The following is a 14,537-nucleotide window of genomic DNA, read 5'->3' as shown; positions in this document are numbered from 1 at the left end:
AGCAAAAATATTGCAAAACTTAAGCAGCCACTAATAAATTAGAGAGAGAGAATTAAATTGAGTAACACATGTTTGTATTAACTGCATGGCAAATATTTTTTATTAAAACTTGTGTTATTAGACATCTGGCAATGGGTAAGGACACTTTCTGAATTCCAGGAACAGCAAAACTCAACAATCTAAAATTCTCAACTCGTTCTTGGTCCAGTCCTAATTAATATTTAAATACATATAAGCTGGAAAAGATAATGTGCGTAAACCTGTGTTTTACTAGCTTTTAAATTTGATTATTTGAGCCATGACAGTTCTACATCCATATCAGAGGCTCATTGCACTTGCTTCTCTCTTTGCCCACGTTAAGATGGTCGCTGCCCTGAATAACTGGTAGTTCAACAGGAAGATGAAGGAAAACAGCTGGCTTCAAAAAGCAGATGGGTGGATCACACGGTAATGGTGAGAGCATAATTAACACAAGCATCATCAGTCACAGCACACCAGCTGCCAGCAAACCTGCACACATCGCTTTTGTGTTGTTTTGGCTTCTTCTTCCTCAGAAAAAAAAAAAAAAAAAAAAAAATCTCTTTAAATAAAGTCGAGACTCTCAAGAAGGTTTTTTCTGCTTAACTTGGGACTCTTGCCGAGCACCTCTCCAGCTGTGTGAACCCTGGCCCTGCCACAGCGTTGTGTAAACTATTGATGAGCTCTCCAAAAAGATACAAATCTCAGCCAGGTCTGATGATTCCCCTGAGCTGTGAGAATTAGATTAAAGCAGGAAGCCAAACACACCAAAGGGGAAAAAATATGAGACTATGATTCCTTTGAGAGAATAATGGAAGCAACTATATCACAGCAGTGCAGAAAACAATTTCACAAGGCGTAAATGAATGCAGAAAAGAAATCCTGTAACACTCCTTTTGTGCTTGGACACATGTGTTACCTCTTGACCCACATTTTAAGTGGTTCCCTTAAAAGTAATTTAAGAATTTCATTAAGGATCTAGATGATCCTTTTATGAACATTGTCATCTAAAGGTCAGGGACCTAGGAATGCTTCTCAGATGCACGAGTCCAAGCGAGTTCTTCAGTCATATCTTGATCGCTGCTGCTGGAATGAGATCTAATTACGCTGTGGTTTCTCCATGGTATCACTGTTATCCTTGAGAATAAAACCTCAGTATGGTGGCCTTAAGAGCCTAACGTGGTAGGGTCCTGGCCACATGCCTGGATGGTGAGAGGAACAGGACCCAATAGGACACATTTCAGCACACAGTCACCACAGAATTCCCCCATATCCATAAGGTTTTCTGTGATATGTATATTCACACAATGTATAAGAACATTGTTTTCTCACTATTGCTTCCCCTCCTCCCTTTCTGTCTTACACAGCTGCCTGTGCGTGCATATCTTGTGTGATCTACTGTAGATATATCAAAAAATATTATGGTAGTACCAAGGCAATACTCACAGCGTATGACATAATGTCATTGAACCAATCCTACTAAAGAACTAGCCATAATCATTGATGAAAACAATAAATTAATCCAAAGCTTCTCAGATCTTAAAAAAAAAAAAATGTTCTTCTCTTCTCTGTTTTCATACATTTATTTCTTGCCTTCCCAATTTAGCAGAGGGTTTTAAAGAGATGTGTCAAAATATCGTAAGATAGGCTATTTTGGTATCAGTCAGAGTGGAAACGAGAACTTTCAGTTGCTTATCTTAACATACTATAATTAAGACTCACATGTTTGTGAAGTTCACTTCTCGGTTATTTAATAAGCAGAAAAACTGTGAAATAAATACTAATAAAATACTACTGAAACTAAAAATTTATTGAGAGGTTTCCCATAACTTGCTTCCCTATTAAAAACTGATTGGCTAACACCAAAGTTGTCCCTGGGAACATGTCAGGTTTTGTGAATTTTTTGCATGGAAAAAATGTTGAACGTATTCTGAAGATGTCAACATTATTTTTCAATATCTACAAAAAGAAAATAACTCTTCAGTTACAATCTACTTCTTACTTTGGAATGCTCAATTTTTATTTGTAAAAGTGATCAAAACTTAAACACTTCATGATTAGCTAAATTATATGTTTCAAGTTTTTTAGTATTTTACTAGAACATGACAAGTGTTTCCTTCTTAGCTTTAGCTGAAATTTTCCAAGGCTGCTGATAGCCATTTCTAAAGGTATGTTACTTAAGTAAAGAAAAAGAAATAGAAGATGAATTCAAAACCCAGTGAACAAGGATATGTTCCACAACAAAAAGAATTTTTCAATTATTGGATTCATTTCCACTAGGAAGAGGCCTATCCTATTCTCTTTGTGCTATAAATGTTTTAAGACATGAGATTTCAAGAACTAAACAAAATTATAGTATAAAAAGTTTAAAATGAGGTGCTCAGCATTTCTGAAAAGCAGGTTTTCAATTGCTAGTATACAAGGAACAGAATAATTTCTAAATTACTGCCCAAAAGCATGTGACATTATGTTCTTGATTAATATGTTCTTTGTACTCTTAGAGGGGATATTCTGACTGAATATGTTGATACAGTTAATCAGTAATTAGTCACTAATCCATGCTTTTATGATTCAACACTTGAATGAATCAACACTTAGGCGAGAACTATTACTCATTTTTTCTAATAGACATAATAAAATATAAAGAATTAAGTGAAGTGATCATGGTCACACATTTCTATGCAATAGAAGCAATAAAAGCAGTCCATCTTGAACAAGCAGTAGGTCAAATATGCCAAATAGTTGTACACTCCAGCAAATGAAATCAATCATAACAGCTCAGAAGCTTTGAAAACATATATCCAGTCTTAGCTTAAACAGAAATGTCACTTCTCTGGCTACACTTTAAATTAGTTTTTGTTCACTGTTTCTCTCTACTGAAGAATTTTAGGGAAGGTCTGAACAATTAGCCACAAGGAACAAACTTTTATTCAAGGAAGAACAAAATTTTCCTTTGGGGGTGTTTTCCTATTTCACCTTCCCCCATCCAGCTGATGGCAAACACAGCAGAAATATTCTTGGCTTTAAAGGCATTTACATTTTCAAGCAGGTTCATTTACAAGTGTCCAATTTCATCTCTTGGGTATTATACACACATCTTTGGGTGATACTCTCTAGTGTCCCTATTGTAGATGAATTTCAGTCTGCATAGTTTACACTTGCTTTCAAAAATATTTGTGTTAGCCTTGAGCTCACTGAAAGGCTACTTCTTGCTGCAAATTATATAGCATCTTTTCAGAAATACCTCTATCTATCACAGAGAAAAGATCTTCTTGGGCCACAAGAACTACCAGACTATGTAGGACACAACATTTAATGTTATATTAGCTGCACTGTGTAGTTTGTTACATCACTGTATAGAAGTGTCATGCTATACAATTCAGGTTGTGACAAATATCTTAAGTGTATCTGAGTACCGGTTAAAATATCTCACAGTTTTTGACAGACTGTGCCCTTTGGAAACATGCACTCTGTTGTATCATTTGAGAAATATAAGACCATATAAGAACATCAGTTGTTTTCTGTTAATGCAGCTATGTGTTGGGTCAGCTGGAATCAAAGTAATTTTCCATGCAGTTAGCATCTTTTCTTCTCAGTAACTGGCCTGATTTTTTGTTGTGGATTTAATTTGAGAATAATGAGATAGCACTCTTATATAGGGTTAATGTTTTCTTCCAAAAGCTTTCAAGTATTTGGGATTTCATATGAAGAGAATGTAAGAACTTGTGGATACCTTGGCTCATGCCAAGGAGGCAAAGGACTTTTCAACCATCCTGCTGAAGGTGCAAATTGGTAGGATTGGGACACAGGTGGGACAGCACCTAGATTGACATCCAGGTTGATCAATTAAGTACTCCATACCATGAACATCATGCTCAATATATAAGCAGGAAGTTACTGGGGACAGCCTTTCCTCTTTGATGGCGACTGTCTATGAAAGGTCCTGCTCCTGTGGCTCCCATGCATCCACTGTGTTCCCTGCGTTTTGCTGGACTTGCTGTGCTTGCAGTGTCCACTCTCTGGTGCTTATTGCTGGGAGCTCGTCTTCCAGCAGCTAGGTATTGCTTTGTGTCACTCTTATTATTGTTCTATTAAATGTGTTTCCATTTCAGCCCACAAGCCTTCCTCCTGTTCCCTTCCTTCCCCCTGGGAAAGGAAAGGTGAGAGAGTGGCCCAGGGCTAAACAGTAGCAGCTAATACTGCAACTGTATGAAAATATGCTTGGAACCAGTTTTGGGGCAAACAACTTAGGTAGGTATCTGAATTCTTAGCTAAGGAGGAAAGACTTCTAGCCTAAGTTAAGAATTATTAAAAGCCTTACACTGTTGAGTAAAAGGAAACAGAAGTCTGCATTGCAGCCTTTTCCAGGCATCCCATCTTAATTTAAATGGTTATTGTACTTAGCATCAGCATGTTACTGGCAAACACAGAAATGTTTGGTTTTTTATTACAACATGTGCATATTACATGTCTTTTGTAATATCATGTTATAAAAACACTTACATTGACTTCACTTAGAATATTTCACCATTATTCAAATTTATTGTATTAGGAACACTGGTTATATAGTAGCTTGTCAGCATTATGTAATTTCAAAGGACTGGGTGCAAATCTTTAAAGAGGGAATAAGTAGGTTCTTTCCCAGGACTTTTTTAATTCTCCATACTCTATGCAGTACAGTCTATTGTAACAAACCCAAATTACTTCTCTGAAACGTTTTTAATGAGACATAATGATAAACTCTCTTTCTGGTGTAGTAGTGGAAACAGAGAAATTTGTCAAAGTAAGAAAATTGTAACCTCCTTTTCACCACAGGCAGACTTTAAAAGAGCACTCCTAAGCCTTTGTAGATATTGCAGAGTTAAAAAAAAAAAAAATTCTAGATGCTGATAGGCAGTACTGCCCAAAAAGGTAACCCAATGCTAATACATGGACCCTGATACTCCAGAGAGATATTTGTCTGTTTTTTCAATGATGGTATTAAACAATAGCAAAGAAAAAAAAAAGTCATTCTAGCCCTGACTGGGGTCTAAAAACACTACGCAATCTGCAGGCCTGTATGAACTTGCGTTTAGCAATGTTTTCAGTAGCACATTCTGAAAATAAGAGCAGCATATTTTAACGGGGGTGGGGAATGCAGCCCTATTTTTTTCCTCAACTTCACAGCAAGCTAACAGGAAGACTTCTACTTTTGTTGATTCTTCAACTTAGTCCAAGGCATTTCCTTATTGTCTTTCACTGCCTGTTTCCCCACATTAGCATTCGGTATGCCACTGGCCTATTAATAGATTGTATGAGCGTGCACTGCAGACATATTCACCAGCACAGTTGCACATATGGCTGTCACTCCGTGTTCTGCACTGAAGGATGGGTCCTTGCAGAAAACATTTCTGCCCTCAGACTTCCACTAGCCAATTTGACATCCTCCCCAGATCATAGACCCTTGCTGGTACCTCCAGGGTCATGCTTGGGCCTAGGCGCATGCTGGCTCCATGAATATTTAACAGAGAAATTGAGAAGAGATTTGCTAGTGATCCATCTGTTAAGCTGCTGGAGCTATACCAGAGACCCATGAATTGGCTGCAGACTTCTTCCATAATAATGCCAAGGTTCAACAGAGAATTTAAGGCATTCAGTTGATTCACTGCCCAAAGCTGACTATTAGCAAAAAGGGTGGCCATAGTGCATAGCTGGTGACAACAGATTTACTACTGAATAAAGCCAAAACTATCTCTGAAATAATCAGCTGTGACTAATAATAAATAATAACCTTATGCAATCATTTTTTAAGGATAAATTTAGGACATTTCTGCCTTATTTAAAGTAGCTAAGGTATGCTTCTTCCAGCCTGATATTAGCAAGCCCTGGTATTATTCTAGCATGCCAAATAATATCCCTTGGACTTCTTGACTTCCAGAACTCACTTCACTACCCAATACTGCATAATAACAATTGTATTTTGGGAAGAGAGCGCAGGATAAGAGGGAGAATAGCGTGACAGATCAGTCCATTATGTCACCTACTGACACCTAATGAAAGATGTTTATTTCCTGGGGAACAACACTGGGATTTCTAATAAATCATTGATGGCTCATAAAAATGTTGAGTCAGTCTCCTGCAGGATATATCACTCCTGTGTTAACATGGAATCCGTGGGATAGAAGTTAAGTTTTCTTTCTCCTTTTCATGAATTTTAGATTTTGGTTTTGTGCTTTAAAATTGAAATGATCTGGTGCTTTAAGAGTCAAGTAAGGTACATTATTACTTTTCAAACCATTTCAACTATTTTGAAAGAAACGTTAGAAGAGAACAGTTGGTCATTTTTCTCAGTATGAAGTAACATTTTTGATTTTAGGTCATATCTGCCTGCATTTTCCTTTTCTTTTTGTCTCCTCCTCCCAACTCACTACCTCCATGGGAGTCCTTCAAGGCTGGAAAAAGCCTCTAGAGGTTTGCCCCTTCAGGAAGTTTTCAGTTTGTTTAAATAAAATTCTTAACAAATGAAGTTAGCTGACACCGTATGAACTGGATGACAGCAAATACAGGGAGAAGCTGTGTTCAGCATAATGGCCTCTAGTCATTCTTAAGCTCTGCAAGACCAAAATATAACCCTGTCTACTAGGTTACAGTGCAGAAAAAAGACTTCTGTTTCTCCACACTGACTGCAATTGGCAGCATCATGAGAGCTCAGTTGTTAAAACCATGTCTAAACACAGTAAAATGCCCAACTGCAGTAAAGCCCTTAAGTACCATTAAAAAGACAGAGTAGTTAGTAAAACTAAGACTGTGGTTTGATGGCACCATAAATCTGTCTTGAGGTCTCCAACTTAATAGTGTAGCAGTGTGAAGCACAGTCCTGCTCTGGCTAAAACTCACAATCTTGCATGAAATTTACCCAGTTTTTTTTCTGACAGGCAGCTTCCATACTGGTATGTTTGTTCATTTACATCTGGTCCATGTGAGAGTTTCTCTGCACTTCCCTATTTGGTGTAGTCCTGCTGTTCCTGCTCTGTTTCTTCAGAAGACTCTGGATGTCACCAGCTTTCTCTAAACATTGTCTCAGAGCTTCCATTTTGGCTGTATTTCCATTTTTGTTTCTCATTGTGGTTGAACCTTTCCTGATCACAGACTCCTGCACCAGCCCTAAGTAGTTAGATCTTCAGCAGTCAACAGCTGTTACAATAATGGCTGAGTTTGTCCATTTCAGGGCTTTTCTTCTGTCTGATTGGTGACTTTGCTCTTCCTGAAGTTCTGTCTTTTGGGAACTGAACAGCAACTGTTGGCCCTGCCAGAATTCTGGCAGTGCACATTAGGAAATGGTCTGCCATTCCCTTCTGCACAGGTGCTTCAGTGTAGGCTCCAAAGCAACCTTGAATGAGACAGGCCAAGACTGGTCTCCACAAAAAACTATAAACAGAGTAAAAAAATAGACCTTCTGGTGCTGCAAAATTAACATACCTCCAGTAGGAAGCACTCCAGAGTACCTGAGAATGCTCTTTAATGCTAGTTCACTTTACCCAAGGGAGACATCCCAAAAACTGTGATAGGGCTCTCCAGAGAATAGACCTTTGTCGTTACCTATTACCAGAATCAAACAATTGATCAGCTTGTCCTGGGCTAGAAAATGAAGCCTTCTTTCTGGTCATTCAGAGGGGAAGCTCTAATGTAATTTTCTGGGAATGTATTTAGGCCCTGGATGCTTGACCAAAGACTGACTATTCTGTGCTGACAGTCACCCACCTGCACCAGTCCCATTTCATTTGTGTAAGTCTACCTCACATCAAGAGTTTTCAACAAAAAGATCTTACACTTTGAGGCTGGAAGTCACTGTAACTGGAGACATATTCACTTCACACTTGATTAGGCTGGAACTAAAAGACAGTATTATTTTGGAAATCTTTAAGGACACCTACACATGAACAAAAAATCTCATTGGCAGTTCATTGTAGTCAGGAATTAATTTGGTGAAGTAAGGCCAGCCTGCATTCATGTTTCCCCTCCTAAATAATCATCAGTCATATGTTACGTCTCAGAAATGTGGTATAAGACTGAACTGTAGTTCAAAACACTGATACAGCATCCACCAGATGGTCTTCAATATATAAAGTCTCTTTCTTGATCCTGTGTGGGTTGCTTTTCCTGACCAAGAATTCAGCATTTGCTTCAGTCACCACACATGGTAGCAGTATCATGCTGTATTTGGCTAGACTTCTACTGATCATGGAGAAAATAAATTTTGGCACTGTCTTGTCACAGCCATTTTACAGATGCTAGCAGAGGCCATGGCAGAGAGTATCACCAACACTTTCAGATATTTCACACTCAAAAGCTTTAGCTGGATTGATGGTTTTTTTCTGCAGACGAATTAGGCATAGTAGAGACAATCCACGCCAGGGCAGGTGCCTAAGATGCACAGTGTGAATTAGATGCTGGAAGCACTAATCTCTTCTTCTTTGACTGCAGGATATCTGACTATAGGCCTAAGGTTTAGGTGGCCATAGTCAAAACAAGATGAATACCACCTATCACATAAGTTCAGGGTATGTTAAAGGCTTCAAAAAGACTGTAGGAGCAGAGACAACTAGCAAATCCAGGCAAGAAGGAAAGCTAGCATGTCTATGCTGGTGTGACTCAGTGCTGATGGTGTTTCAGTGTTTTTTCAGCATTACCTTCCTGACAATTGGCTACATGGTGTTCTGCTGATCCAAGTGATCCTCTGGATGCAGTTGTTGGCGTATGTGACTAGCCTAGGAGTTCCAGCTCAGTTCACAGTGGAGCTGTTAGATACAAGCTGGCTTTGAGAAAATTCAACACGGGGCCCACAGTGTACTACCATTGATCTTTTATCACTGGCCCCTTCTCAAGACTCTACAAGACCACCTAGAGTCACTGCTGAATGACAGATTTGCCCTCATCCCTAACTGTAGTGCCTCTACTAGCAATAACTACAGTCATGGCCCAGAGCACAGAAACTCAAGAGATTTAGCAGGAAGGGGTCCCTCATCTGACTAGCAAAGTCTGTAAGCTGCAAGAGATCAGTGGCAGTTTGAAGTGATTACTACAACCAGCCCAAATCTTCACTGTCAATGGATAGCATGGACAAGAAGCTCCAGAACCCAGACACTGGATGCAGCAGATACAGTCTTAACCACTCAGTTGTACATATGTTGATTGTTCTGCAGCAATAATCAGGCCAGACCATGCTGTTTGACATCATCTGGACAGTCTAGGTTGCCAGTGTCCTACACACATGGTTAGATAGGGATTTCTAATGCTCACAGTTCTGAGTTGAGGCTTGGGAGGTGAACCAGTCCTGAGAGACCTTCCTGCTCAGAGGCACTGTGTTCTGCCAGCAACTTTTGTTCCTTACATAAAATCTGAGATCCCCATATCAGCCAGTAGTTCCTCCAGCCAGTTGCAGGATAGTATCCTTAACACCCAAAGTAGTACCCACAGAAATTTTATCTTCAAAGTCCTCCTATAAGACTATGGGAAAATGTTACTCAGCTACAGACATACCCCTCAGGATTTTGGAAGCAGGTCTTAGGATATTATTACAATGAGCAACTCACTTTCTGAGCAACTTATGGAGGAAGAAACAACCACAGTAAATCTCTGATCTTGCCTGATGGTCAAAACCTGCAATGAGATTTGTCCCAACACCCTGTTGAGCAAAGCTTAGTACCAGGCAGGCTCTGTAGATCCTTACAAGTTTCTCTATCTGAAAAACCAATTAGACACACAGGATTTGTAAACCACATAAGACATCTAATGGTGGGAGACAACTGAAATCAAGGCCGGAGTTAATATTGACAGTACAGAGCTATTCCAGTCACCATTATGTAACGATATATAGCTTTGATCCAATGACAAAAATCAGTGCTTGTGACACTGAATTAGAGGACAATTAGTTTTAGAAAAAAAAAAAAAAAAAAGGTCTTGGAGAGAAATGTCACTACTTAGTTGAAAATAAAGAGTTTATGCATCCACATATAAAATGTTTAACATTTCTGCTGAAAATGAAAACAAGCAGCACAGTTTTGACCTGTACTGTAAAGCAGTGTGGTGGAGTCTGTTTGCTGTATACCTAAATATAGCCTGCAAGCAACCATTCCTTTGGGAGGGCTGCACACAACAGCAGCAATGATAAATAGGATGATGCACAACACATAACTTTTGGCTTATTTAAAAACATGTTCCTTTCATAATGAAACTTGAAGATTGTGTGTCCCTAATTCTCTCTTTTAATACTTCCAGTCACTTCCATTTTCGCAAAGCATCATCTTTCACATACTTCTCTCCTCATTTCTCCTGCACACGAAGCATTATGCAGTTTGTCTGGCTCAGAGCTGTGCTGCACTGATCAGCTAGTCAGTACACACACATCGACTGGCCACTCAGGTGGCCCCTCTCAGAATGGATAATGGACTGAATTCTAGCAGAGTTTCTCCCCAGAATAATGTTTATTGTGGTTTCTACCTAGTCATTGCACACCAGATATCCTGGCTGGATATTTTTCATCCTTCTGCCACCAACATTTCCTAAGTCGATGAATGGGTTTCACACCTACTGAGTATGAAAGATGTGGGCTGTTGGGAGGAAACTAAAGGGAAAGTGACAGACAGAACAGACAACATGATTAGATAAGCTAATTTCCTCAGGAAACTGGGCTGAATATGTAAGCCAGTACAAGATCATGTTTCTTCTTCCTGATGATGATCCTTTTCTAAGGATGTAGGTGCTTGAAGAAAGCAGATTTCTTAATTACAGTTTGAAGACATTCTTCCAAAGTTAATGTGAGTGTAGACCTCTACTGCCAAATGAAACAGAACCACTCACTGAGTCTAAGCAACTTGATTTGACTGCACCCACAATGCACAGAAACTGGCCCTGTGCCTTTTTATTGTTTGGATATGTACTAGCTTCTGCTAACCTCAGACTCCAACAGAAATGGCTAGTGTCAGACAGTCTGTCTAAGGAATCATCTGTGATCCTGTACACAAAGACTTTGGATAAAGTACCACTGACAGTTTCTACTCTCACTAAAACTACGATTCCTAGTGGACAGGTCAAGGTCTCTTTTGTGTGCTTTATGAGACACAAAGATACACAGTGATGACAAATGTGTCAATCCAGTGATGGAAAACTCTAAGAAGCAGGGTCTTTCTGCACAGCATGCAGGAATAAGGAACTCACAGAGCTACACTGGAAAGAATTTCACCACCTCCCCATCACCACCTCCCCACACTCAGTCACACATATTAATAGATAACACCCTCCCTCAAAATTCAGCCTGCCGAAGTTACAGGGGAAATTTCAGAGCTCTCCAACAGAAGCAGCCCTCAGGGAACACAGCTCTGTTTTGTAAGACTGAACTGCTTTACTTAGCTCCTGTCAGGCTTCCTTTGAACATCTGGTGTCATCCATCCCATCCTTTGTCTAGCCCATCTCCATAGGCAAATCAGATACGTGCTTATTTCCCTGAATCTCTCACTTGTAGTAGACCTATCTCAAACATGTGATTCTATCACAATACTGTGACATATATGTTACTACAAATTTATAATGGAGTTAAATTGAGTGTCCGTTTCCAACAGCATCTCCAATAGTTCTTGAAGTCATAAATAAACTTTGTTTAAAACTGTGGTGTTTATAGAAGGAATTGATGCAATGAAAGATAACAAGTTCTGATCTTTTGGCCTTGCCTTGTCTTCCTCTTCCAAAACTTCATGAAGAAACACCAAAGTGATGACAAAATATTTATTCCTCTTGCTGCATGAGGAGAGGGGGCTGGGGTAGTGCAGGAGGGAAGACAGGACTGTTAGGAATGGAGGGCGCTTTGTAAGGCAAAACTGTAAGCCAGACGAAGGACATGAGAGCACACTGCAGAAATTTATCAACTATGTTTGTTTGACAAATGTTTTCTATGTCAAATAACACATTTGATGAACAGCCTAAAAAGCTGATTGAATATCAGAATAACAGATTTGTCAAAAACATTATCTAATGAAAGATGACAATTTACTGACTAATGGTTGGCTTTTGTTAATCAGATCTCAAAGTCCTCCATCAAGAAAAAATCCCCTGAGGCCAAATCCTGGAATCTTTAATTTGAGCCAGGGTTTGCTCCACACCAGACTACACAACTACTCACTACAGTCCAGATGGTGCAATTCACCTAGCAGGAAATGCACAGGAGATGAATCTATGCACTTTAGATTCTGATTTTTTGGCCCGAAGAATACATTTCAATGGCCATTATAAGCATACAACTTTTTTCTCCCAAATATCTCCAACATTCTCTCCTTATCCGACGGCAGTTGTTTGTACAAAACATAGCTATTAAACTGCCTGAAAACACCAGTCTTGAGTCACCATCATCAAACATTTAGTCTTAAAAATATAGAGTCTACTGGCACACAGGAATTGTTTATACCAGGAAAAGAACACAGGAGATAATTGAGTCACCCAGAACTGTAACAACTGTACCTATAATTATCATCAAAACAATGTATAATTTTTTATATATGCATTTAACAACCATGTATTGCACTTATCACTGAAACAGACAGGGCTTTTACTGTTCTGGTGTTACTACTGAACTTTCCAGACAATTCCGTACTAGTTCTGGTCAGCTTTCCATGGTAGTCATGTAGACTTTGCAGCATCAAAGAGAAATATTTCCTTCCTGTTGCTGATCTTCATTTGACACAGTTAAGGAAAAGGGTATGAAGAGAGTTGCATGCCCATATGAGTGAAAGAAGGTGGGAACTGAAATGCCAGTGTAACATTCCATAAATTTGTACAGTAGAAGATATTTCATTATTTATTTTGGCTTGTATCTTGCCACTACACCACCCCATCACTTCACTCCCCTCTCTATCCTCATTCCATTTGAATGAACTTTGGGCAGCCCAGAATAAAATGTGCTGTATAAAAGCAGCAGGTGTTATCATGTGAAAATAAAACCAAATTAGAAATTATTCCAATAGCTGCCACTGCCTAATGATCAGAAGAAATCTTCCATTGATGTCTAAACCAGAAATAATATACTGTTTACTGACTTACGTGCATCTAAACAGAATCATATACTCTGAATGTATTTGCATATAGGGCTGAACTCTTCTTCACTAAAATTAGTGCAGAGAAAGAAGATTTATACTATTTGATAGCATAGGTACACTAGCACTTCAGATTACTTGCTTCTGTCAGGACTGTACTTCTGTGCATGAATGACTTGGTTTAGCTTCACTGTATACTATTACTACAGAGTGATATACTGTTGCTAGAGAGGCCTGCAAGAATAAGGCATCCTATGCAACTTGACATTCACTGGGAATTACACTTGAGTTATTTCTTTTGTGTAACTGCTTCTTCTCCCTGCCTAAACTTTATAACCATTGTGGGAGAAGCCGGAGTCAGAAGAGAGCTACAGCTGCTAATTGCACTTGGGAAGAGTATTCTACACATACACAGACACACACACGCATAAACACACACATACCCCACAAAAAAAAAAAAAAAAAAAAATTAAAAAAACAAAAAAAAAAAAAAAACCAACAAACCAGCACCAAAAACTCACAACTGCTATAAAAGACATCATCGGATAAAAGGAAAATCTCATTGATCTAATTGGATGGAAATCAGGGAAAAAAACCACTAAAAGTGCTTTTTTTGGAGATGTTTTGATGATTTGTTGGAATCTGGAAGCAGGTTCACCTAGCTTGAACAGCATGCCTAAATTCACCAGGGCCAGGTTGGATTTCAGTGCTCAGCCAAGGATATCGTCTTTTCTCGCATTTCCTGTCCTTTCCTCATTCTTTTCTCCTCCAGTTTTGTCTCTAAACTCTTTATAGCTTTGTAGGTGCATACCAGCAATACCTGTAACCTGGGAAAAATCCAAGACAACTCACATGATTCATGATCACAGGGACTGATCATACCAGAGTCACAGCCCTCCCTGGCTTGACCAGCATACAGCCCAGTGCAATGAAAGGTATGTAGCAAGGGCATTGAAGGGGCTGTCTCCCATCCAGACCCATAATTCTGGACCCCTGGTTCTCATTTCTCTTATTAGGCTTCCTACTCAAAAGTGCATCATGGCACACACCTGCACTGTGATTGATGTAATTTTTTGTGTAAAAAAAAAAAAAAAAATTAAAATAAGCTATGAACCAGATTCACTGTAGGTGGCTGCTTAATAAAATGGATATGTAAGGAAGACATATATATTGTATATAGTTATAGATACAGATAAAGGTGTTTTGGGTTTGGTTTTTTTTTTTTAAGATAACAGATATCACCTTCATGCTCAACTTCGCTCACTTGCACAAATGTCCAAACAAAGGTACCTCAAATACAATAAGGGAAACTACCAGAACTTTTCTGATTGCTAAAAATGTTGGCTATATGCCTTGCATTCTCTGGGGCTTGTGCATAAATGCTGTGTTATTCAGACCATGGACTGTATTTCACTATTTATGTATTTGTGATGTGGTTTCGTTTTTTCTTTAATTTTT

The sequence above is a fragment of the Nesoenas mayeri genome (genome assembly GCF_963082525.1).
Source record: "Nesoenas mayeri genome assembly, chromosome: 3".
Taxonomy (NCBI): Eukaryota; Metazoa; Chordata; class Aves; order Columbiformes; family Columbidae; genus Nesoenas; species Nesoenas mayeri.
This window is presented reverse-complemented; position numbering follows the sequence as displayed.